The sequence below is a fragment of the Manis javanica genome, chromosome 16 (genome assembly GCF_040802235.1).
Source record: "Manis javanica isolate MJ-LG chromosome 16, MJ_LKY, whole genome shotgun sequence".
NCBI classification, from domain to species: Eukaryota; Metazoa; Chordata; class Mammalia; order Pholidota; family Manidae; genus Manis; species Manis javanica.
In genome coordinates, this window is record NC_133171.1 from 38,081,544 (window position 1) to 38,105,738 (window position 24,195).

At 41.5% G+C, this 24,195-nt stretch overlaps 1 protein-coding gene across 13 annotated transcripts in view; it reads left to right on the plus strand.

Annotated features, from left to right (window-relative positions):
• MCM3 (minichromosome maintenance complex component 3) overlaps window positions 1-24,195 on the plus strand; it is a 107,122-nt gene that overhangs the window by 46,854 nt on the left and 36,073 nt on the right. For 4 of the 13 annotated variants that reach the window (XM_073224996.1, XM_073224993.1, XM_073224991.1 and 1 more), the window contains one exon: window positions 23,262-23,326. The exons of the other annotated variants lie outside the window; for them this stretch is intronic. The gene's annotated coding sequence lies outside the window, so the exon portion shown is untranslated. The remainder of the gene's footprint in view (window positions 1-23,261; window positions 23,327-24,195) is intronic. 13 annotated transcript variants of the gene reach the window in all.

Here is a 24,195-nt window from a genome sequence, read left to right on the forward strand (position 1 = left end):
TCCTGAGTGTGAACCCCAGTAGCACCATTTAAGAGCCTTTGGTCAGGTTACTTAACCTTTCTGCGCTTCAGGATTCATATCTGTAAAGTGGAAATAATAATCATATCCACTTCATGTATCTATTGCTAGGATAAATGAAATAACATACATTAAGCATTCAACATTGTGCCTTTCATATAGAGAAGGCTTGATAAATGTGGGTAAAAAGGCAATGTCTTCATGTGTATAGGATACTTGTTCCAGTACTTTCTACTACTTGAAGGAAAGATGTGTTAATCCCAGTGGAAAGCATGGAAGGAATTTAGAGAAACTTGGATATCTATATTTTTAACCCTAAATTCAAATCTATCCATTCCTTAAAATTCCATCATCAGACAGACATCCACACTTAGCTTTTCTATTTAGACCCCTGCCAGCTGGCCAACTGGAAAAGCAACCACGATACTAACTTCACACACACAATTCTAATGAGCTGTGGCCGAATCAGATTTGAAATGAAAGTAAGAACAATGGTTTTCTTGTGTCATTTTCTATGTTATCTCATTAAATGGTGAAATGGTAGGGGTTCATTAATTTGATTTCATCTGGATGGTTCATTCCTTTTAATTTTTTTTCCATTTTCTTAATAATAACAATTAATTATCAATTGGGGGAGCCAACCAAATAACACATATAGACAAGAGAGACAAAATGTAGAAATTGCTCCTAGGCCCTCAGTAAATCTGGGCATGTTGGAAGTTGTTCAGCCTTACATCTGATCTCCTTTCTGAAGCAACTAGTTCCTGGTTGAAGAGTTTTAGATGGCAAACCATAAGGGTGAATGATAAATAACCAACCAGGAACCCTAATAAAATAATGTGAATCCCTAAATTCTGACATTTGATGTATGTAAGTGTTCATTTTAACACTTGTTTCTAAACAAGACCTGAATTTAGGAAATATAGTATATAATTGGACCTCACTAACTTAATGGCAAATAAAGGTGTGGATATTAAAATATGAGACCTTTCCTTATTCTTCAGCAGAATAGAAAACTTCAAATAAATGGCCCTGGATACCCCCTCTTCAAAGGTCCAACAATTTGGTTTCTTCCATTTACTTTGTTCCTGATTCTTAGGCATTGTATCCTGGGGCCGGGAGGAAGGTGGACAGTCCTTGAGCATGGGAGAATCAGAATCGAACTTCCAAGACTGATGTCACACATTTTAAGAAGCAAACATGTTTCAGTCTGTCCAACTCCAGTTCAATCTAGACTGTCCTAAAGGAAGATTTTGGAGGGAAATTTCTTAGCTGTAGGACTAGAGAAGGAGAGCCCTGTGAATTCACCTAGGATGGAAAACCGAGGCTTGAACCTCTGGACTTTGCCGCATCCTCTGCTGATGTGTTGTTAGGAGAAATACACAGCCTCATATGGCTCATTTCAGTGTATCATCTATCGTCTAACTTAGGTGAATGAGCGAAGGCACTGACCACCCTCTGAGGAACAGCTGGGGGTCGGAATCCCCTGCAGTGGCAGAGTGCTCTCTCCCTAGCTTTTTAGTTGATCTGTGCCTGAAGGAAACTTATCTTGGCCTTCAGTTCCTTTAGGATGGAAAGATGAAAATGGCCATCTTGGACAAGATGATTAACAATCGCATTATTCATGCTTGATTCTGGCTTTGTTTCAGGGTTTTAATGATTTTTAAAAGAAAAAAAATATCAATGCACAATTGACCAGTTTAAGTCCACTCTTGTTTCTCTTGTTTACTCAGTCAGTTTTCCCTGCACAAGGGTGACCTAGGGGGCCAGAACTGGCCTGTCCATGTGGCCATCTGGAAGGCCTCTCAGAATAGATGAAATCTGACCTATACCCCAGCCCAGCCCTCAGGACTGAGCAGATAAATTGGAGTCTTCTCCAGTTCTTATATATGAACTGGTCCTAACAACTTTCTGAATGAGCCCAGGGACCGAATGTCGGGCCAAGTTTAAAATTATAAATTTGGTCAAAGGTGACCTTTGGTCTAATGAAACATAGCATCTTGAGCTGACTTCTCTTCCATCATTATGTCATTTTGTAATTCCCTATTTACTGGAATACAACAATTACAACAGACAAGAATCTTTATTCTCTTTCTAAAATAGATGTTAAAAGAGGTAACTTGCTCAAGGCAACCATTAATTGTATTATAGTCACTCCATCCCTGGTAGCACCACAGGATCAGGTGTGGGGAGGTCAGAATCGGAGTTATCAGATTCCAGGAACCCAAGGTTCTTGGAAGGGACACTACATGTAATAGGTGAGGGCTCCTCCTCTTAACAGTCACTAATGGGCAATACTGGCTCCTTCAGATCTAAGCAGTCTCCTGTCCTCCCATGCTCCTCTGTAATGGTACATTCAACATCTCTGTTCCCTCTATTAAATCAGGGCTGGAAGAGAACTGTGCCAGCTGATCCAGTTTTATTGAAACTGAGTCCAGTAAACTTTGCAACAGGATGAGGCCTGGCTGCTTTAAGTCTCTCTCCCTTGTCTCTCTTCTTTTAGGCAAATCCAATTAGCCCTGATCCCTCTACATTTTTGACAAGGGGGTCAGCAAATTGTTTAGGTCAGAAGGGAGGCATCTTATAGGATGCTGTGAGGACATTAAAAAAGATTTAGTCTGGAGACAAAGAGACATGTGGCTATTATCCGATATGCAGTAATAGAGTATTTATTCTTTCATCTATGCAGAAAATATTTATTGAAAACCACCTAGGTGCTAAGGGCATTTTGCCAAGATCTGAGGATAAAGAAACTGGATACAATCCTCATCCTCCCATCTGGCAGAGAAGACATATGTATACAAATAATTAGGATATAGTGTTATGAGGACTCTAAGAGAGGTACATTGGGTGTGCGATGGAAAAACTGAGGAAGGGCTCCTAGCTCCTTGGTCACCTGGATTTTTAGTGTTGGGAGGGTCAGCAGGAGCTCAAAGTGAATCAAGAAGGATGAGGTCTAATAAGCAGACAAGAGGGAAGGAAAGCATTCCAGTCTGAGGGAACAGCAGGTGCAAAAGCTCAGAGGTGCACAACAGCTGACACTTGCAAGGAATGACAAGGGCTAGTGTGCAGGGCCCATGTGGCTCTAGCTCCTGCTTACAGGACTCAGCATGGAAAGCAGAGATGGTATAGTCCATAACCAAAGAGTTTGGCTGTTGGTAACTCAGTCACACACATGGAATATATAGAAAGTAAGGCCAGTCATTCACTTTGGGTTCCAGTGTCATGTTCTAACTCCTGTAACATCCTTAGGGAAGTCATATTGGGGGGCATCTCCTTTTACCAAACTAGTTCCTCTAACTAGCACCAAAACTTAGTATCAACATTTGCAGTGGCTATGTGATCTGCACCTGAGTAAGTAAGGACAGGAGAGTCATCTCACCCTTTTGCACTCTCTGTCTCCTCTCTCCTGCCCCATTTCTTTCATTCCCTCCACCTGTTCTGTCCGACATGCCACATCTTCTTGTGCTCGGTCTTGAGGAGGCTGTCAAGTCACTCAGTTGCATCCATTTCTGCTGCTGGACTGCGTGAGGGGCTTCATATTAAGTGGATGGGGAACAGAGCCCATGAACTGGCCTCAGGGTCAAATACCTGAAAGACCTTCAGATGTGGCCTAGATCAGCCATCTGCTAACACAGCATCTGTGAATTATTATATTACGTCTGTCAACTTCTCTGCCTTGGGGACCATTCTCAGCTTGGTGATGTGTACACCAAGCGGGACTGGGGGAAGCTAGAGAAAGAAAACCTCTCCTACCCCATGGGAGGAGCCACGGTAAGGACTGAGAGTGAAGAAATAAGCAAGTGTCGTATCAGAAAGGACCTCCCCGGTCCTAGGAAGGACCTTGAACTACACAGTGATTCTAGGGGCAAACCCTCTTCGTGTCACCCATCTCTACTGTTGTGGGCCCTTGTTCTGATGGGAGTATGGTATAGGCCCAGGTGAGCTGGATCACTACAGGAGATAAAAAAAGTTATAGACAAGGAAATGGCACGAGGAGATGTTTTGTTTTCAAACATGTCTTTTTAATAGCAATGCGGTTGGGTTGAGACCAGCAAGACTGGAGGCATGAAAAATCCGGATAAGGAGGCTGGTCAGGAAGCAGCTATAGTCATGTAGGGAGAGCTGATGAGGGCCTGCAGGAAGGCGAGGGGACTGTGGGTAAAGAGCAAACACCAGCTCTAAGGGGTACTGAGAAGGCAAAAGCAATGGCATTTGGTGACTAATTGGAGGTGGGGTTGGGTCCCTGTGATCTGTTCTTGCATACAGATACGGATCCCCGTGTTTGCCACGGCATACTTCTCATCTCACTGGGTTAGAGTTCTTGATGAAATAGTCTTCCCAGTGTCCTTCCCAAGGGCTGAGAGACCATGTGCTCCTTGGTCTGAGCTGTGTTTTCAGCACATAGCCTGATAGCTAACAGGCCTTAAAAAAAAGATGAACTGAATAGATAAACGAATGGATGACGTAAAGAATGACCCACATGTGCATGGCTTAAATGACTGGATGATCAGGGGAGCTATCAACTAAGGGAGGAAAACCAGGAGGAAAAAGAGTTTGGGGTCCAAAACTGCCATTTTATTTCCATCATGTTGGGTTTGAAGTGCCCATGGGGTCACCAGGGAATATGTTCAGCTGCAGCTGGAGCCCAGGGGAGACTTCCAGCCTGGTCTCATAGATCAGGGACTTGTTGGTGAAGCAATAAACATTCATAGCATAGGTGTAATGGGACAAATAACGTAGAGTGAAGCAAAGAGGACTAAGGACAAAAAAATTATTTCTAACCAGAGGGCTGGCATTTTCTTGTTTTTGTTACGGTTTGTGTTTTCATTGAGATGTAATTCATAAACCATAAATTTCACCATTCTAAAGTATGGTGAAAGTTAAGTGGTTTTTAATATTTTCACAATGTTTTACAATGTTGTACAACCATCACTACTATCTAATTCCAGAATATTTTCAGGATCCTCAAAGAAATGCCTACCCATTGGCAGTCATTCCACATTCTCTGTTCTTTCCAGCCCGTGGCAACCATAATTATCTTTCTGTTCCTATAAATTCACCTGTCCTGGATATTTCATATAAATGGAATCATTCAATATGTGGCTTTTGTGTATGACTTCTTTCACTTAGCATAATGTTTTCAAGGTTCATCCATGTGGTAGCATGTCTCAGGACGTCATTCAGAAGGCTGGTGTTTAATCTTTAGCAAAGTTCCTTGCATTCCCATTCTTGACTTCAAGGCTTTCTCGGAATTTTTGAGTACATCCCTCAATGTCCGGGTGGTGGGTCCCTTGTAATTGTCACTGATCAGGAGAGTATAATTGTATTTTAGGGGCTGAACGGCCACTTTGCATCTCTCCTCGCTGATTTGTTGGGAGATTTTGACTGTGGCTGGCAAGCAGGAATTGCTGCACGCTGCAGGATAGTAGTTTAATTCAGTCATTATCAAATAAAGACCACATTGAACTGGCCAGGACACATGAGGAGGATTTTCTGCTCTTTGCTTTGCTACTGCCAAGCCCTCTGACCTTCACTACCTGATAAGTGCACCACATTCTAACACACCCAGCAACTTTTCATTATGGCTTCCACTTCCACTTTCTGCATCCTCTGTCTGAGTCTAAACTTGGCAAAGGAAAGTGAGGAAACCTAGAATGTCTTGAGTCATCAAGGATGTCCTGAATCACTGGTTGTGAAACGGCTCTGTAACTGGCTGCATCCCAGCCTGGCTGCAGGTAGCATGTGTGCTGCCAGGCGCAGTAAAATGCCTCATGTGCAGCCAGGTGCTTTGAGCATGCCAAGGGGAAGCAGCCACAGTCTGTAGGCGTTCTGCATGTCTGCCAGGACGGAGCAGCTCTCATCTAAGGGATGAGAACTAATACTCTAAAAACCAACCTGGACGGACCCTGGAGGTTTAATCAACCCTCCCCAGGTCACACTCCGGTATTTCTACCCCACTTTGGTCAGTACTTTCAGTGCAACCACAGATGCGTCGTTTCCATCTCCATTTTAGTTTGTTTATGCAAAAGTACACCGTTGACTTATTTAGAGGTCTGTTATTCAGAATCTTATGGCTTTGCTGATGCTATATATTTTGTTAAATACTTTATTTGTTACCAAAAGAAGTATCTTTAGCCAAATAATCACTGTCTACCATAGGCTGTAAATTTCTTAAAGGCCAATACTGTCAATTGTCTTATATATTGCTAGGATAGCAGCATTTAAATATCCATTAACTCCACTTACTGCAGTGAGCATTTAATAATGTAGATATCTGAAAAACAAATCCATATCTTGAATATAACTACTTCACAGTGATACTTCAGTTCGATTGAGCAGCCATGTACTCACTGTCTTCTGTAGTGGATGTCTGTTTTTGCCAGTGTCTTTTCCTTCGGGAACTCACCCTCCCACACATGGCAGTGCTGACAATCACATTGCCTCACTTCCCCTGGCCTGGGTCAGGAATGCACCCAGGCTGGCCAGTCCGTTTCCTAACCCATGGGCAACAGGCATGAATATGGAACCCAAGTGGACCATTGGGTGTTTTCTATGGGACTGGCAGGAATCATTAGTAAGGGGACACCTGTCTGCTTAGTGAGGACCATGTAACCCCAGGGCTGCCACTGGGGTACTGACCACCATTTGGAGACACTCTCTGAGAATGAAACCATGGAGTTCTAGCCTCTGTAACTTAAAGAAAATTTGCTGGGGTTGGCCCTGGAGACACTTCTGTTAGTAAAGAAGACTATCGTCACCCCATTTACTTTTTCTCCCTTCTGATTTGAATGCATATATTATGGTTGGAGCTGAAGCAGTCATCTTGAGACCATGAGGGAAAGACAAAAAGAATCACAAGATGTCAATCTGATGTCTTCAAACCACCCAAACAAGAATTAGCAATTACCTTACTCTTGTCAAACATTGGCAAGCCACAGCCCCCAGGCCAAATGTGTGTTTGTCTGCCTCAGGGGCACTGCCTGAGCAGGTTGGCACCTTAAGCCAAGGAGACCAAGTCATGGCATCTTCCTCTGCCCCTACTTCCCCCCTCTTCTCCCAGTGCTTGGTCCCAAGCCAGTGGCCAGCTGTGCATTGCTGGTGCTTAGGGTCCAGCTGGTCACCACCACCATCTTGGGCACACCATTGTCGGCAGCTAATGGGGGGACTTTCATTTGGGCTTGGTGACCATGTGAGTCCCTTTGCCTCTGGCCAGTTGCCCAAGTTGATACATTGGACTCACCAGCCGTTGGGGTAGAGTGATAATGACCATGGAGGTACCATTCTCATTACCCACCTGGCCAGGCCCCTTCCCCTTCAGGAGCAAGATGGGAGCAGCCCTCTGGGCTGGTAAGCTCTTTCTCCCATGAATGTCTGCAGCAGGACGCAGCTGGATGCAAGCATGCCCACAACCCAGATGACCTGCACCAAGCAAACAGGGCAGGGCAGGAGTTTTGTCTCTTGTTATCTAAGTGCCTATGTAATATCTTTGGTTTTCCTCCACAAAGTCTAAAATGTTTACTATTAACATTATTTTTTAAGTGTTTACCAACTTTTCTACATTATTAATAATTTTTGGTTTAGGGTTTTTTTTTTTTTTTTGCTATTGTGCTAGGCAATGCATGTTATGGCAGAGAAAGTCCCCTCCTCAACCTTTTTTAAATATACTGTAGTCAAGCTTCCTGTGATTTGTAGCCAAACACAGGCCTAACTTACATTAGTAACAAGGGCTTCACTAGATAAAGATATTTCAGGAAGAGCATTTTTGACCCAAAGGATGGCCTAACCGGGAGTAGAAAACTAGGAGCTTATGAGCCATGTGTGAGGAAAGCAAGACCTTTAATGTGGCTTGAGGACAAGGTTAGTAGGGCCAAGCAATTGAATGCTACTTTTTAAATTGTTAATTGGATCCAATCATCCAAGACCCCTAGGGTTGGAGAAGTATCCATGAAGCACATGGGTGCCCAATGTCTAAAACAGAATTAGTGTTCCGACAGGAAGAACAATGGCCAGTAGGTGAGCAGCTAATTTATCTGCCAGGCGGTAAGAATGGGACACTGTATTAGTTTTCTGTAGCTTCATAAAAGTTTGCCAACAACTTAGTGGCTTAAAACAAGGTACATTTCTTATCTCACAGTTTTATAGGTCAAGAGTTTGAGCACAGCATACCTGGGTTCTCTGCAAGATTGTCATCAAGGAATCAGCACAAAGTTTTCATCTAGAGGCTAAACTGGGACAGGATCTACTTCTAAGCTCATTGAGGTTGTTGGTGGACCTAATTTTCTTGCTCTTGAGGTCCCTGGCTTCTTGCTGGCTGTTGGCTGGAGGCTGCCTTCAGCTCCTAGAGGCTGCCCACAGTTCCTGGTCACACAGGCTTCCTCAGCATGGCTACTTACTTCATCAAACAGGCAGGAAGAATCTCTAGAGCAAGCCTTCTAGTAAGAAAGTTCTTATTAGTATAATGTAAACACGGGAGTGACATCCCATCCCCTGTGCCATAGTCTGTTGGGTAAAAGCAAGTCATAGGTCTCACCCACACCCAAAGAGAGGGGATCACACAGAAGCACGAACACTAGGCAGTGGAGATCATGAAGGGTCACCCTAGCATCCATCTGCCACAGACACCATGAGTAGCCAGGCCTGGGTCATATGCTGGTTCAGTTATCAGATGAAGGGGGATGGGAAAGCTTTCTGGAAAATTAAAAATATAGCTCTTTCATTTCACATGAAAATGAAAGAGATTTTCTGAAAATAGAATTGCTGAAATTTGGCAACCATTGAGTATGGTATAGGAAATGGAAGAGAGAAAGGTGACTCAAGGGTTTACAGCCAGTAACTGGAAAGAAGACAATGCTGTTACTGAATCTGAGGACTCAAGCAGAATGACAGAGAAGGCAGAAGATAGAGAGATTCATTTGAAGTTCCCATAGGATGTCCACATGGACTTGTGTATCTGAAACTCAGGAGAGAGGTCTGAGACATAGAATTGGAGATCGTCAACCTGAAAGTAGGTGAGATTTCCAGCTGTGGAAGTGGATGGTGTACGTGTGTGGATACAGTGGTAGGTGACCACGTCCACACACTCCCCTGCTAAAAGCCTTATATATATATATGTATATATATATATATATACATATATATATATATATTTTGCTTCTTTAATATAAATTTATTTTTAAGTTTCACTTGTCTTAACAGGGTTGTTTTTTTTTATTATTTCAGCAAGTATTTATTTATTTATTTATTTTTGAGAGGGCATCTCTCATATTTATTGATCAAATGGTTGTTAACAACAATAAAATTCTGTATAGGGGAGTCAATGCTCAATGCACAATCATTAATCCACCCCCAGCCTAATTCTCATCAGTCTCCAATCTTCTGAAGCATAATGAACAAGTTCTTACACGGTGAACAAATTCTTCAATAGTGAATAAGTTCTTACATGGTGAACAGTACAAGGGCAGTCATCACAGAAACTTTTGGTTTTGATCACGCATTATGAACTATAAACAATCAGGTCAAATATGAATATTTGATTTTTATACTTGATTTATATGTGGATCCCACATTTCTCCCTTTATTATTATTATTATTTTTATTTTTAATAAAATGCTGAAGTGGTAGGTAGATGCAAGATAAAGGTAGGAAACATAGTTTAGTGTTGTAAGAGAGCAATTGTAGATGATCAGGTGTGTGCCTGTAGACTATGTGTTAATCCAAGCTAGACAAGGGCAATAAAACATCCACGGATGCAGAAGATTTCTCTCAAAACAGGGGGGGGTGAGGTTCTAAGCCTCACCACTGTTGATCCCCAATTTCTCACCTGATGGCCCCCCTGCGACCTTGCCTGTCTTAGGTTGTTCCTCCCTTGAGGAATCTTACCCGTCTCTGGCTAACCAGTCATCTTCCGGGGCCATACAGGGAGATGTAAAGTTGGTAAGTGAGAGAGAAGCCATATTGTTTGAAAAGGTTAGCTTTTTAATTCTTTGCAGATTTATGCCCTGTGGCTTCTATGCCCAGCATTTGTCTTGAGATATCTTTACCACTTGGAGGAATTATGATACTCGGTAAATTCGATATGAGGCATGAATTCTATTTAAGGATTGTAATTAGGAAGGAAGAAGTAAAGCTATAGAGGTAGCAGATGGAAGAAAACATGGGAGGATTGATTATTTCTTTGACATATCTTCTTGTAGAGTAACTTAAGCATGTATAGGTTTTAAACTAATAACTAAATTGTGCACACACATTAACATAATAGGAATACAGTTACATAACCAAAGCAGATCTATAATTACCAGCCATCTCCAGTGAAGCCAAGAAAACCAGTTAGGCACCCTAGGCATTTGTGAAAATTTGTCTATGATATGATGGATGTTGTCCAACTGTACTTGAACAGTCTGAGAGAAATCAGACAAATTAAAACAACACATTCCTGGGAAATGTTCACATCCCATATGTTCTTTTAACCGTAGATAGTCTGTAGTCATAAGATTTTGGAGCACTACAACTTGCACTTCTCCTAATTCTTGGTTGAGTTCCAACAGTATAGATCCAGTCAAATTTGTTGTTTTACAGAAAGCACGGGCCAGCTTAGATATCTCCTCTTCATTCCAATGGCAAGTCCAGGAACCGGTGGGATGGATGCAGCTACAACTGCAGCATCGCCTGGATCTTTGTTGAGGTTTTTTGATGATCATCTTCTGGTATGACTCTTCAAGAGAGTGCTGATGTTGGAAGTTCTTCTTCATATCGTATCTTAGTTCATTTTCTGGGTAGCCAAATTAGGCTTTGATCCTCTGTATAAACACAAACAGACCCTTTGCCCACACTTTGATATGCCCTTTATACCATTGTGTAGAACTCATTGGAGGTCACCACACAGGAACTGTTTTTTTTTTTTAAGAGAAAGGAATATTATCCGAAAAGTGTACCTCCATAGCTGATCATCTGACACCCTTTAAGTGATCAAAATTAAGGATTTTTAAAGCATGCATTAATTGTTGATTTACAGTTAGTTTTATCCTATCAGGGAGTAATCCCCCTTCTCTTTCTTTTTTTTTGTTATCTTTAATCTACACTTACATGAAGAATATTATGTTTACTAGGCTCTCCCCTATACCAGGTCCCCCCTATAAACCACTTTACAGTCACTGTCCATCAGCATAACAAAATGTTGTAGAATAACTACTTGTCTTCTCTGTGTTGTACAGCCCTCCCTCCCCTTTCTCCCCCCCCATGCATGCTAATCTTAATACCCCCTTTCTTTTCCCCCACCTTATCCCTCCCTACCCACCCATCCTCCCCAGTCCCTTTCCCTTTGGTACCTGTTAGTCCATTCTTGGGTTCTGTGGTTCCACTGCTGTTTTGTTCCTTCAGTTTTTCCTTTGTTCTTATACTCCACAGATGAGTGAAATCATTTGGTATTTCTCTTTCTCTGCTTGGCTTATTTCACTGAGCATAATACCCTCCAGCTCCATCCATGTTGCTGCAAATGGTAGGATTTTCCCTCTTCTTATGGCTGAGTAGTATTCCATTGTGTATATGTACCACATCTTCTTTATCCATTCATCTACCGATGGACATTTAGGTTGCTTCTAATTCTTGGCTATTGTAAATAGTGCTGTGATAAACATAGGGGTGCATCTGTCTTTCTCAAACTTGATTGCTGCATTCTTAGGGTAAATTCCTAGGAGTGGAATTCCTGGGTCAAATGGTAGGTCTGTTTTGAGCATTTTGATGAACCTCCATACTGCTTTCTACAATGGTTGAACTAATTTACATTCCAACCAGCAGTGTAGGAGGGTTCCCCTTTCTCCACAGCCTCGCCAACATTTGTTGTTGTTTGTTTTTTGGATGGCAGCCATCCTTACTGGTGTGAGGTGATATCTCATTGTAGTTTTAATTTGCATTTCTCTGATAATTAGTGATGTGGAGCATCTTTTCATGTGTCTGTTGGCCATCTGTATTTCTGTTTTGGAGAACTGTCTGTTCAGTTCCTCTGCCCATTTTTTAGTTGGATTATTTGTTTTTTGTTTGTTGAGTCGTGTGAGCTCTTTATATATTTTGGACGTCAAGCCTTTATCAGATCTGTCATTTACAAATATATTCTCCCACACTGTAGGGTTCCTTTTTGTTCTATTGATGGTGTCTTTTGCTGTACAGAAGCTTTTCAGCTTAATATAGTCCCACTTGTTCATTTTTGCTGTTGTTTTCCTTGCCCGGGGAGATATGTTCAAGAAGAGGTCACTCATGTTTATGTCTAAAAGGTTTTTGCCTATGTTTTTTTCTAAGAGTTTTATGGTTTCATGACTTACATTCAGGTCTTTGATCCATTTTGAATTTACTTTTGTGTATGGGGTTAGACAATGGTCCAGTTTCATTCCCCTACATGTAGCTGTCCAGTTTTGCCAGCACCATCTGTTGAAGAGACTGTCATTTCCCCATTGTATGTCCATGGCTCCTTTATCAAATATTAATTGACCGTATATGTTTGGGTTAATGTCTGGAGTCTAATCAGTTCCACTGGTCTGTGGCTCTGTTCTTGTGCCAGTACCAAATTGTCTTGATTACTATGGCTTTGTAGTAGAGCTTGAAGTTGGGAAGTGAGATTCCCCTCACTTTATTCTTCTTTCTCAGGATTACTTTGGCTATTCGGGGTCTTTGGTGTTTCCATATGAATTTTTGAGCTATTTGTTTCAGTTCGTTGGAGAATGTTGTTGGTAATTTGATAGGAATTGCATTGAATCTGTATATTGCTTTGGGCAGGATGGCCATTTTGACGATATTAATTCTTCCTAGCCATGAGCATGGGATGAGTTTCCATTTGTTAGTGTCCCCTTTAATTTCTCTTAAGAGTGACTTGTAGTTTTCAGGGTATAGGTCTTTCACTTGGGTTAGGTTTATTCCTAGGTATTACTCTTTTTTATGCAATTGTGAATGGAGTTGTTTTCCTGATTTTTCTTTCTACTGGTTCATTGTTAGTGTATAGGAAAGCCACAGGTTTCTGTGTGTTAATTTTGTATCCTGCAACTTTGCTGTATTCCGATATCAGTTCTAGTAGTTTTGGAGTGGATTCTTTAGGGTTTTTTATGTACAATATCATATCATCTACAAATAGTGACAATTTAACTTCTTGACCAATCTGGATTCCTTGTATTTCTTTGTTTTGTCTAATTGCCATGGCTAGGACCTCCAGTACTATGTTAAATAACAGTGGGGAGAGTGGGCATCTCTGTCTTGTTCCCAATCTCAGAGGAAAAGCTTTCAGCTTCTCGCTGTTCAGTATGATGTTAGCTGTGGGTTTATCATAGGTACTTGCCCTCTAAACCCATTTTGCTGAGAGTTTTTATCATGAATGGATGTTGAATTTTGTCAAATGCTTTTTAAGCATCTATGGAGATGATCATGTGGTTTTTGTATTCCTTTCTGTTGATGTGGTGGATGATGTTGATGGATTTTCGAATGTTGTACCATCCTTGCATCCCTGGGATGAATCCCACTTGGTCATGGTGTATGATCCTTTTGATATACTGTTGAATTCTGTTTGCTAATATTTTATTGAGTATTTTTGCATCTCCATTCATCAGGGATATTGGTCTGTAATTTTCTTTTTTGGTGGGGTCTTTGCCTGGTTTTGGTATTAGGGTGATGTTGGCTTCATAGAATGAGTTTGGGAGTATTCCCTCCTCTTCTATTTTTTGGAAAACTTTAAGGAGAATGGGTATTACGTCTTCTCTGTGTGTCTGATAAAATTCCAAGGTAAATCCGTCCACCCCGGGGGTTTTGTTCTTGGGTAGTTTTTTGATTACTGTTTCAATTTCTTTGCTCGTAATTGGTTTGTTTAACTTTTGTGTTTCTTCCTTGGTCAGTCTTGGGAGGTTGTATTTTTCTAGGAAGTTGTCCATTTCTTCTAGGTTTTCCAGCTTGTTGGCATATAGGTTTTCATAGTAGTCTTTAATAATTCTTTGTATTTCTGTGGAGTCTGTCATGATTTTTCCATTCTCATTTCTGATTATGTTGATTTGTGTTGATTCTCTTTTTCTCTTAATAAGTTTGGCTAGAGGCTTATCTATTTTGTTTATTTTCTCAAAGAACCAGCTCTTGGTTTCGTTGATTTTTGCTATTGTTTTATTCTTCTCAATTTTGTTTATTTCTTCTCTGATCTTTATTATGTCCCTCCTTCTGCTGACTTTAGGCCTCATTTGTTCTTCTTTTTCCAGTTTTGATAATTGTGATGTTAGACTATTCATTTGGGATTGTTCTTCCTTCTTCAAGTGTGCCTGGATTGCTATATTCTTTCCTCTTAAGACTGCTTTCGCTGCATCCCACAGAAGTTGGAGCTTTGTGTTGTTGTTGTCATTTGTTTCTATATATTCCTTGATCTCTATTTTGATTTGTTCGTTGATCCACTGATTATTTAGAAGCATGTTGTTAAGCCTACATGTGTTTGTGAGCCTTTTTGTTTTCTTTGTAGAATTTATTTCTGGTTTTATACCTTTGTGGTCTGAAAAATTGGTTGGTAGAATTTCAATCTTTTGGAATTTACTGAGGCTCTTTTTGTGGGCTAGTATGTGGTCTATTCTGGAGAATGTTCCATGTGCACTTGAGAAGAATGTATATCCTGTTGCTTTTGGATGTAGAGTTCTATAGATGTCTATTAGGTCCATCTGTTCTAGTGTGTTGTTCAGTGCCTGTGTGTCCTTATTTTCTGCTCGGTGGATCTATCCTTTGGGGTGAGTGGTGTGTTGAAGTCTCCTAAAATCAATGCATTGCAATCTATTTCCTCTTTAGTTTTGTTAGTATTTGTTTCACATATGCTGGTGCTCCTGTGTTGGGTGCATATATATTTAGAATAGTTACATCCTCTTGTTGGACTGAGCCCTTTATCATTATGTAGTGTCCTTCTTTATCTCTTGTTACTTTCTTTGTTTTGAAGTCTATTTTGTCTGATATTAGTACTGCAACCCCTGCTTTCTTCTTGCTGTTGTTTGCCTGAAATATGTTTTTCCATCCCTTGACCTTCAGTCTGTGCCTGTCTTTGGGTTTGAGGTGAGTTTTTTGTAAGCAGCATATAGATGGGTCTTGCTTTTTTATCCATTCTATTACTCTGTGTTTTTTGATTGGTGCATTAAGTCCATTTACATTTAGGGTAACTATTGAGAGATATGTACTTATTGCCATTGCAGGCTTTAAATTCGTGGTTACCATAGGTTCAAGGTTAGCCTCTTTAGTATCTTACTGCCTAACTTAGCTCACTTATTGAGCTTTTATATACACTGTCTGGAGATTCTTTTCTTCTCTCCCTTCTTATTCCTCCTCCTCCATTCTTCATATGTTTTGTGTTTTTTTCTGTGCTCTTTTTAGGAGTGCTCCCATCTAGAGCAATCCCTGTAAGATGCCCTGTAGAGGTGGTTTGTGGGAAGCAAATTCCCTCAGCTTTTGCTTGTCTGGGAATTGTTTAATCCCACCTTCATATTTAAATGATAGTCATGTTGGATACAGTATCCTTGGTTCAAGGCCCTTCTGTTTCATTGTATTAAATATATCATGCCATTCTCTTCTGGCCTGTAGGGTTTCTGTTGAGAAGTCTGATGATAGCCTGATGGGTTTTCCTTTATAGGTGAACTTTTTCTTTAAAACTTTAAAGCTGCCTTTAAAACTCTTTCCTTGTCCTTGATCCTTGCCATTTTAATTATTATGTGTCTTGGTGTTGTCCTCCTTGGATCCTTTTCTGTTGGGGGTTCCCCAGTTTGGGGAAGTTTTCAGCAATTATTTATTTAAAGACACTTTCTATCCCTTTTCCTCTCTCTCTTCTTCTGGTACCCCTATAATATGGATATTGTTCCTTTTGGATTGGTCGCATAGTTCTCTTAGTATTGTTTCGTTCCTGGAGATCCTTTTATCTCTCTCTATGTCAGCTTCTATACGTTCCTGTTCTCTGGTTTCTATTCTTTCAATGGCCTCTTGCATCTTATCCATTCTGCTTATAAATCCTTCCAGGGTTTGTTTCACTTCTGTGATCTCCTTCCTGACATCTGTGATCTCCCTCCAGACTTCATCCCATTGCTCTTGCATTTTTCTCTGCATCTCCATCAGCATGTTCATGATTTTTATTTTGAATTCTTTTTCAGGAAGACTGGTTAGGTCTGTCTCCTCAGGTGTTGACTCTGTGATCTTTGTCTGCCTGTATTTTGCCTTTTCATGGTGATAGAGATAGTTTGCAGAGCTGGTACGAGTGACGGCTGGAAGAGCTTTCCTTCTTGTTGGTTTGCGGTCTTCCTCTCCTGGGATAATAGCGACCTCTAGTGGCTTGTGCTGGGCAGCTGTGCGCAGACAGGTCTTCTGCTTCCTGCCTGGGTGCTATGGAGTTTATCTCCGCTGTATCTGTGGGCGTGGCCTGGCTCCGGCTGCCCCTTCACAAGGCGCTGGGTTCTTGCAGGTGTGGATGTGGTCTGGATGTTGTCCTGTGTCCTCTGGTCTCTATTTTAGGAAGAGTTGTATTTGTTATATTTTTATAGGTATATGTGGTTTTGGGAGGAGATTTCTGCTGCTCTACTCATGCCGCCATCTTGGCTCCGCCCTAAAAGCCTTATATTTATTTATTATTTTTATTGAGGTATCATTGATACACACTCTTATATTGGTTTCAAATGTACAACACAGTGGTTCAACAGTTACCTATATTATTAAATTCTCACCCCCTCTAGTATGGTAATTACCTATCAATGTACAAAGATGTTACAAAATCATTGACTGTATTCTCCATGTTGTACTATCATCCCCATGACCAACTTATATTGTGATTGTGAATTATTGATCCTCTTTATACCCCTCATCTCCCTCTCACCTTCTCCATCCCTTCCCCCTTGATAATCACTGGTCACTTCTCAGTGTCTATGAATCTAATGTTGTTTTTTTCCTTCTGTTTCACTTTGGTTTTATATTCTATGAATAAGTAAAATCATATGGTATTTGTCTTTCTCCACCTGGCTTACTTCACTGAGCATAATACCCTCTAGATCCATCCATGTTGCTGTAAATGGTTAGGATTTCTTCAGTTTTTATGGCTGAATAATATTCCACTGTGTATATGTACCACATCTTCTTTATCTATTCATCTATTGATGGACATTTAGGTTGCTGTCATATCTTGAAAAGGCTTATATTTCCAGTCAAACTCCTTAAGCTTTCAAAGTCCTTCATGGCCTAGCTCTTGCTTACCTCTCTAATCTCTTGATAGATCCTGTCCCTAGAACTCTATTCTCTTTATAGGTCTCCAAAAGGCTCTGTGCTCTTTTCTCTGTGCCATGCTTATCATTTTCCTACTAGATAAAACACTCTTTATCCCTCTTCCCATCATCAACTGGCTATGTATCCTTTGAGTTTCCATGTAGATTATACCCCCTGGAAAGCCTTCTGTCATTCCCAGAGGTAGTTTTGGTGCCCACTCTTTGCTCTTCCAAAGCATGATGTACAACCCCTTTCTGTAGTTCTATTGGCACTATATTGCCATTACCTATTACTCATCTCTCACTAGCCTGCAGGCTTCTTGAAGGCAGAAAGGGGCTGCTTCTCTAGTCCCTAGCACAGTCCTTAGCACACACAAGATGCTTGGTAAGCAATTGTTGAATGAATGAGGAATGGGTGGTAACATATTTTTCTCTCAGTTAAAATTTATTTACTTGTAAGTATCAGGAAACGCTATCCCCAAAAGGATTAATGCTTAAGCTAGAAGGGGACTTAATGGCTCATGTAAGCAAAGAAGTCTAGAAGTGATGGTGCCTTCAGGTGTGATCTGCTGCAGAGGATCAAATGATGTCACCTGTACTGTTTTTCTTTTCCCATTCTGTGGCGTTGCTTTCTCTGGCTTAGCTCTATTCATGAGTTGTGTTTGCCGTATTGTAGCAGGATGACTGTATTATGTCTTTTATCTTCAATCATTGAAGCTCACTGGGAAAAAGTGCCTTACTCCCAGAAGCCTCAGCACAACTCTCCTGGAGTCTCAGTGATTCTGAGAGGCATCACTTGCCCATTCTTAAACTAATCACTGTTTGTCCTGGAGAATGCAAAACTCTGATTGGCCAGGCGTGGGTCACATGTTTTGTCCCCATCTGCTCCACCTGCTGGAAGATGTAGGAAGGAGCTGGAGGTGGGGAAGGGGTAGACTCTTCAGACAGAAATCTTGGACTTGCCCTGTAATATTGGTGAGGAGACCCCCAAAACCAAATTTCCATCATATACCTATAATTCAGGGTATAGTGAAAATAACGATCCAGCAGAGAAATTCTAAATAAGAGAGACAGGTGAAGAACTAAGAAAAATGTTTAGTGTAGTCAAAGGAAAGGAGGCTAATATTTGTTTAGCATCAACCATGTGACAGAAACTTTTCATCTGTATCTCATTTAATCCTCACAATAACCCTGATCCATAGACTTAAAACTCCCCGTTGACAGTCTCAGTGTAAATTGAGTCTCAGAGAGGGCATGTGACTCAGGCTACATAGTAAGTGGTGTAGCTGGAACAGGAGCTGTCTCTAGGGAACCACGTTTTGACAAGAACTCAGCAAGACGTCAAAGTCAAGTCTGGCAAGAGGGCTGACAGGAGTGAATGCAAAGATTCAGAAATAGGAAGTCCCAGATGACTTTGATGTCTATTTCAGAAGATCTATGAGGTCACAGAGACTTAGTAATGAAAAGGTGGTTACTTTTCTAGGAAATTTAACAATAAAAAGAAGGAAAACAGTGGCACCAATATGTACCTGTCTGTGCCTCCCCAACCACATAGTGGGCACCTCAAAGGCAAGACCTTATTTGTTTTTATGTCGCCAGCCTAAGAGAGGCTTTGCCCACAGTGTCCATCACTAAGCCTTTATTAATGAGTAAATGATTGACTGCATGAATGGAAGAAGAAAAACTGTATCTCAACAGGAAAGGAAGATAGAGAAAGAAATGTAAACATGGGATAGATTTGAACATGTTTCTAGGGCAGGTGCAGAGGTTGACAATGAAAGAAATCTTAATGAATGAAGCATAGTCTCCTGTCAGGTTCAAATCCTGTAGAGGAATAAGTCTTAAATCAAGGTTTCAGTTTTCCTTTTCCAAAGCAAGAGAGTGGGAGGAAAGTACGGGGTATGATCTTCAGGAGTCTAGGGTGAAGGGCAGAAAAATCAAAATGATTTTTATCTACTGCCTTCAGTCTTCACTGTGAACTAGTAAAGGAGCTTATTTCTCTAACTCTATTGACTATACCTTCAAGGCAATCCCAATGTTTTAATACATGCCCTGCACCCACAATGCCAGGCATAGAATAGATGCTAAAATAAATGTATAAATGCCCTAGATTGAATTTTGAATAAAATTAGATTATCTTTGACTGCAACCTGCAGAAGGGACAGCCACAATTGAATACTAATTTGGTGACTTGTAATGACTTTGTAGGGTGCTATGCGAAGATGGAGGAAGGTAGTGCAAGGTGTATATGTTATCTGCTCTACCGAATGTCTTTGCTGGGCAAATAGCACCTTATCGTTTTCTTTTTAATTGCGTGCTTACACTGCCTCCTTCAGAACACCTGGGCTTGGGCAGGATTATTAGGTTGAGCATGTGTAATACAGGTCTGCTTGGGAAAGTTACAGGATGTGAGGTCTCAAAGGACAGCAGTCAGGAGGGATTCACTAAGCCTCCCCTGGGCCAGCACCAGGCCTGTCCCTCTGAGATCGACTCAGCGAGTTTTGACACACGTTAGGCAGATCACACTGCCCCTGCTCACATACCAGTTCTGCCTGTCCCCTAAGGGGCTCTGGCAGCAGCTAAGTGAGTACCGCCTGGGACTGCCAGGAATGCCTCCAAGCTGCAGCAGGCAGCCTGACCTTTAACTCTAACCCGGCTTTAAATTCTTTACCTTGGAATGAGTTAACAGGGAAAATGATGATTGCTGATTAGAAGAACGGTGGTGAATTGAAAAAATGAAATAATCCACAGAGACAAACTCACTCCTCTGGCTGCGTTTAGTCGTTAATAGGAATAAGGATAAAGAATAAAGGAACAGAATTGGGGGGTGGAATGGAGGGTGGGGCCATGGCACCAGGAGTCCCCCGTTAGCCACTAGTAGGCACCTTTGTGGACATATTCCCGTGAGAGGAAACAGGAGAGGGGGCTAGAGAGAGTGGAGTTATTCTGTGGTCGTGGAGAGCCAAGGGCCGGGCTGGGCTAGGCAGGCGAGCAGGAGGAACCCATTTGCCCACCTCCATGGATTTCTGGGCTTCCTATTTGCACAAGCAGGTGTTTATCTCCATGAAAGGTTTCTTGGATTCTTACCTTGTGTAGAGCTGGTGTGCGCTTTCTGCAGAGGCCCAGAAAAAGGCAGGGAGGTTGGGGGAAGTTGAGCACTGAAGGCAGCAGCCAGCATGAGATTCTTGATACATGAATCCTTTACTTAATTTCAGGCAAATATATCGGCTCCCTTTACCCCTTCTACTCACCCAGCTGTACCAGATGCAGAGTTTCCATCTTTACTGCCAGGTAGATATTAATCAGCTGCCCCTTTATAATGGATTGTTTATTATTGCAATGAGGACCAGTCTTGGGAAAAACTGCAGCAGTTGAAATTCGTCTACAGCTTCTCTTTCTCCCGGCCCTGCTCTCCCCACCAACTCCGTAGCACAGTCTAGCTGTCAAGAAACTTGGTCAGTGTCTGGCTTAAGTGGTGACCTTTCTCAGGGTGTGTTTTCATTCTGATAACAGGCCTTATACTTCACCTTCCTGTGCATTATCTCATTTGGCCCACAAGCATGGGAAGAAGGCAGTAATGGTCATTATTTCCCCAAAGGCATTTTTGGCCACTTATAAAATGAACTATTCATTATTTATGAGTGCTTTTTACTTGCCAGTCCTCCTGCCAAGTGCCTTACATTTGATTAATCATCACAACCACTCTTGGTGGTTGAAAATATTATCCTGTTTTACAAAAGAGGAAGGTAAGTACAGGTAAGTTTCCAAAGGCCGTGTGGTCTGCTTGCGACAAAACCAAGATGAAGGCCTGGGTCTGGCCAAGTCCAAACCTTGTGCTTTCACCCCCCATGCCATTCTGCCTGTGCGGAATTTAGTATGTCCATTTTCTAAAAGGATCTTCTTTCTCTTTTAAAAATTGGGAAGTCCAGAGAACTATTTTATAGAACTAACAGAGCTAGGGTTACATCTCCCTTGAATAAATGATGCCAGAAGACAAATTCCTACATCTGGAGGGATTGGACTATCATGTTGGGTTTCAGGAAATAAGCATGGAATTACCTTTCTTCTACCTCTCAAACCAGATAGTAACATTTGACTGTACTGCCTGACTCCTGTTCCACACACCGAGTGCAAACAAAACGGAAGAATCTTCCAAACCTCCCACAATCCGGCTTCCTCCCCTACTGTTCCACTGAAATTGCTCCTGTTGAGAGTACCTTTGACCTCCTGGATGAGTGATTTTATTTTACATTTGTATCTGTCTTGGCCTCTCTGCAGCATTTAATTGCTGACCACTTATTGAAACACTGCCTTCCCAGGGAAGGCTGTCTATCCTGGTTTCAGCGCTCTTTTCTCTGTTCTTCTCAGCCTCTTTCATAAAGCTCAGGTTTCTCTGACTGTAGCTGCCGCAGTTTAGATGCAGAACCACCTTGGCTAGTTTAAGCAGAAAGGGATAATTCCTCGGTATTAACTGGCTTACAGAATCAATGGAAGTGTTGAAGAAGTAGACGCTAGGAACAAAGCCACACTCAGGACTGAGTTGCTCAGGGGGTATCTGCTTCTGCCACATTTGGGACATACTTGCTGAAATAGGAAATCTGAGATGTAGAGGTGTTGCAGTCCACAGCAGCAAATTGGGAGCTTCCTACCCTGCCTGGCCCCCCACTTACTCAGCTCTGAAATGGGAGTCTTATTTGAGTGTGTCTGATGGGCAGAACCTAAATCACCTCCTTGGAAACCCTAGCTTCAAGGAGTTTCACAAATGTCGTTTTTCATTTTTCAACTCTGCAGTATGGGAAGGCACACTCAAAGAAGATTGAAATAGATGTTGAGTCACATAATCTCTTAAATTTTGATGTTCTTCTGAGTTATGTTCTTAGCCCTTTCATTTAGGTGAAATTAGGCTCTGAGACTATCCTTTGGAAACTCAGGGCTTCCATGACCATCTGGGTTGCTTCTGACCCTGAGCTCCAGACCTGGATATTCACCTGCCTGCTAGACAGTGCCTCTTCCTGGGAAGCTGGCATCCCCTTGCTGTATTTTCTGTGTTAGTGAATGGCACCACCATCTATCCAGTAATCTAAGCCAGGAACTGGGATGTTGCTCTCTCACTTGCCTCATGCAAATGGTTGCTGTGGTATGCAATTAGTCTATATTTTCCAGTCTTCCTACAGTTAGACGAAGCCATGTGACTGCATTTTGGCCAATGTAATCTGAATGTAGGTAATATGAGCAAAATCCAGGTGAGACCCATGGAAACCTTTCATACATTGTCTTCATTGTCTTTTCCCATCTGCCAACTGAATGGATAGAACTGCAGGAACCTAGAGGTGTGCAGAGCCATAGATATAAGGTGCCTGCGTCCCTAAATGACTCAGTGGAGCTCTGAAACTCCCAGAACCGATCTTCATTGCAGTATGATGTGGGATTGTGGGGTCATGAAACTGTGCCATTCAGATCTCCTGTGGAGGGGAACAAAACTTATTAGGACCCAGCTGCTGCCCCTTGGATGGAGCACTGTGTTTGGGCCAAGGCTACATTTCCCATGTGCTGCTCTCAGCCAATGACTGAACTGTTGGGGTGGATGTTGTATACAAATTCAGACTTATTCCTTGACACAGGATTCCTCCAGTAGGTGACTGACTCATGGATTCTCCGCCAGCCTGGACGAATCTTTCTTGGAACTACACTGAAGTCCAGGACTCTTTCTACCCAATCCTTCTTCCTTGCCCTTCTCCTTCACAGGTGTCAGAGCTGTACTATGGTCTGAAAGCTCTCCTTGCCTCCCTTGGCATCCTCTTATTATATTTCACAGGTGTTTCCTGCAGTAAATCTTTTGCATGTCTAATTTCATCTTAATGCTTGCTTCTCAGAAAACCTAAACCAACACAGGGGGAGAAAGAAACCTTTACTGTATGATGCCATAGATATTTGGGGGTTGTTTGCTACAGTAGTTAGCCTACCCTGACATAATAATCAAGTTTTGACTATTCTCTCTCCTTTTCCTGACAGCCTTAGTTTGAGCCTCCTGGGCTAACTTCCCATCTCCCTGTGTGTGTTTTCTGCATCTAATCTTGGTAAGCAACTCCAGCTTCAGAATCCATCACCTTCACAGTGTTCTTTGGATTATTAGCCACCACTCTGTAAACAGCTTTACAAGCCCTGAATACATGTTCTTTCACTCAGCACAACAATCTTGCAAGGAAATTATTATTAGCTCTATTTTACATAAAGGAAGTTAAGATTTAGAGAGGCTAAATATCTTGCCCAATGTTACATATCTGGAAAGCAATAGAATTGGGATTTGGACCCAGATCTGTCTGTTAACAAAATTTGTGCTCTTTTTACTAACCCAGCATTGCTTGGATTTAAACATTGTTTTTTTTCTTATTGTAATATACCACAACAAATGATGCTCACATGCATTACCTACTCCCTTGAGTTAACCTAAGTTCTCATGCAAATCTAGCTGGAAAGTAAGACAAATAGAAAACCACAAACTATTCAGGGGAGGGGTATTGTATTCATAAAAGCATATTATAAATGTGTAAGTAAAATATCCACTTAATAATATTGATGCTCTGTACATGTTTTCTTCATTTACGTTTTTTCACCTTTTTAAATTAAAATGTAATCATTGGAAAAATAAAATTAAAGTGGAAATAAGTATGAAATATAAACAAACAGGATATTTTAATCTCCATGGGTATTAGAGGTTATTTCAGGTGCCTCTCTAAAAGCTGGGACAAAGATAAGCTCGGATGTGAGTTATGTGTGCTATTCCCACAGCTCTAGTGATAACTCCACTTAAAATAACATGGAAAGCAAGTGGTTCAGAGTGCTGTTATAACCAAGTACCTATTTTAATTTATGAAAAGCAAGTCATTTATGATTTCAATTCTTTATTATTATTTTCAAATTTGAAATGCAACTGGTACAGAAGCAA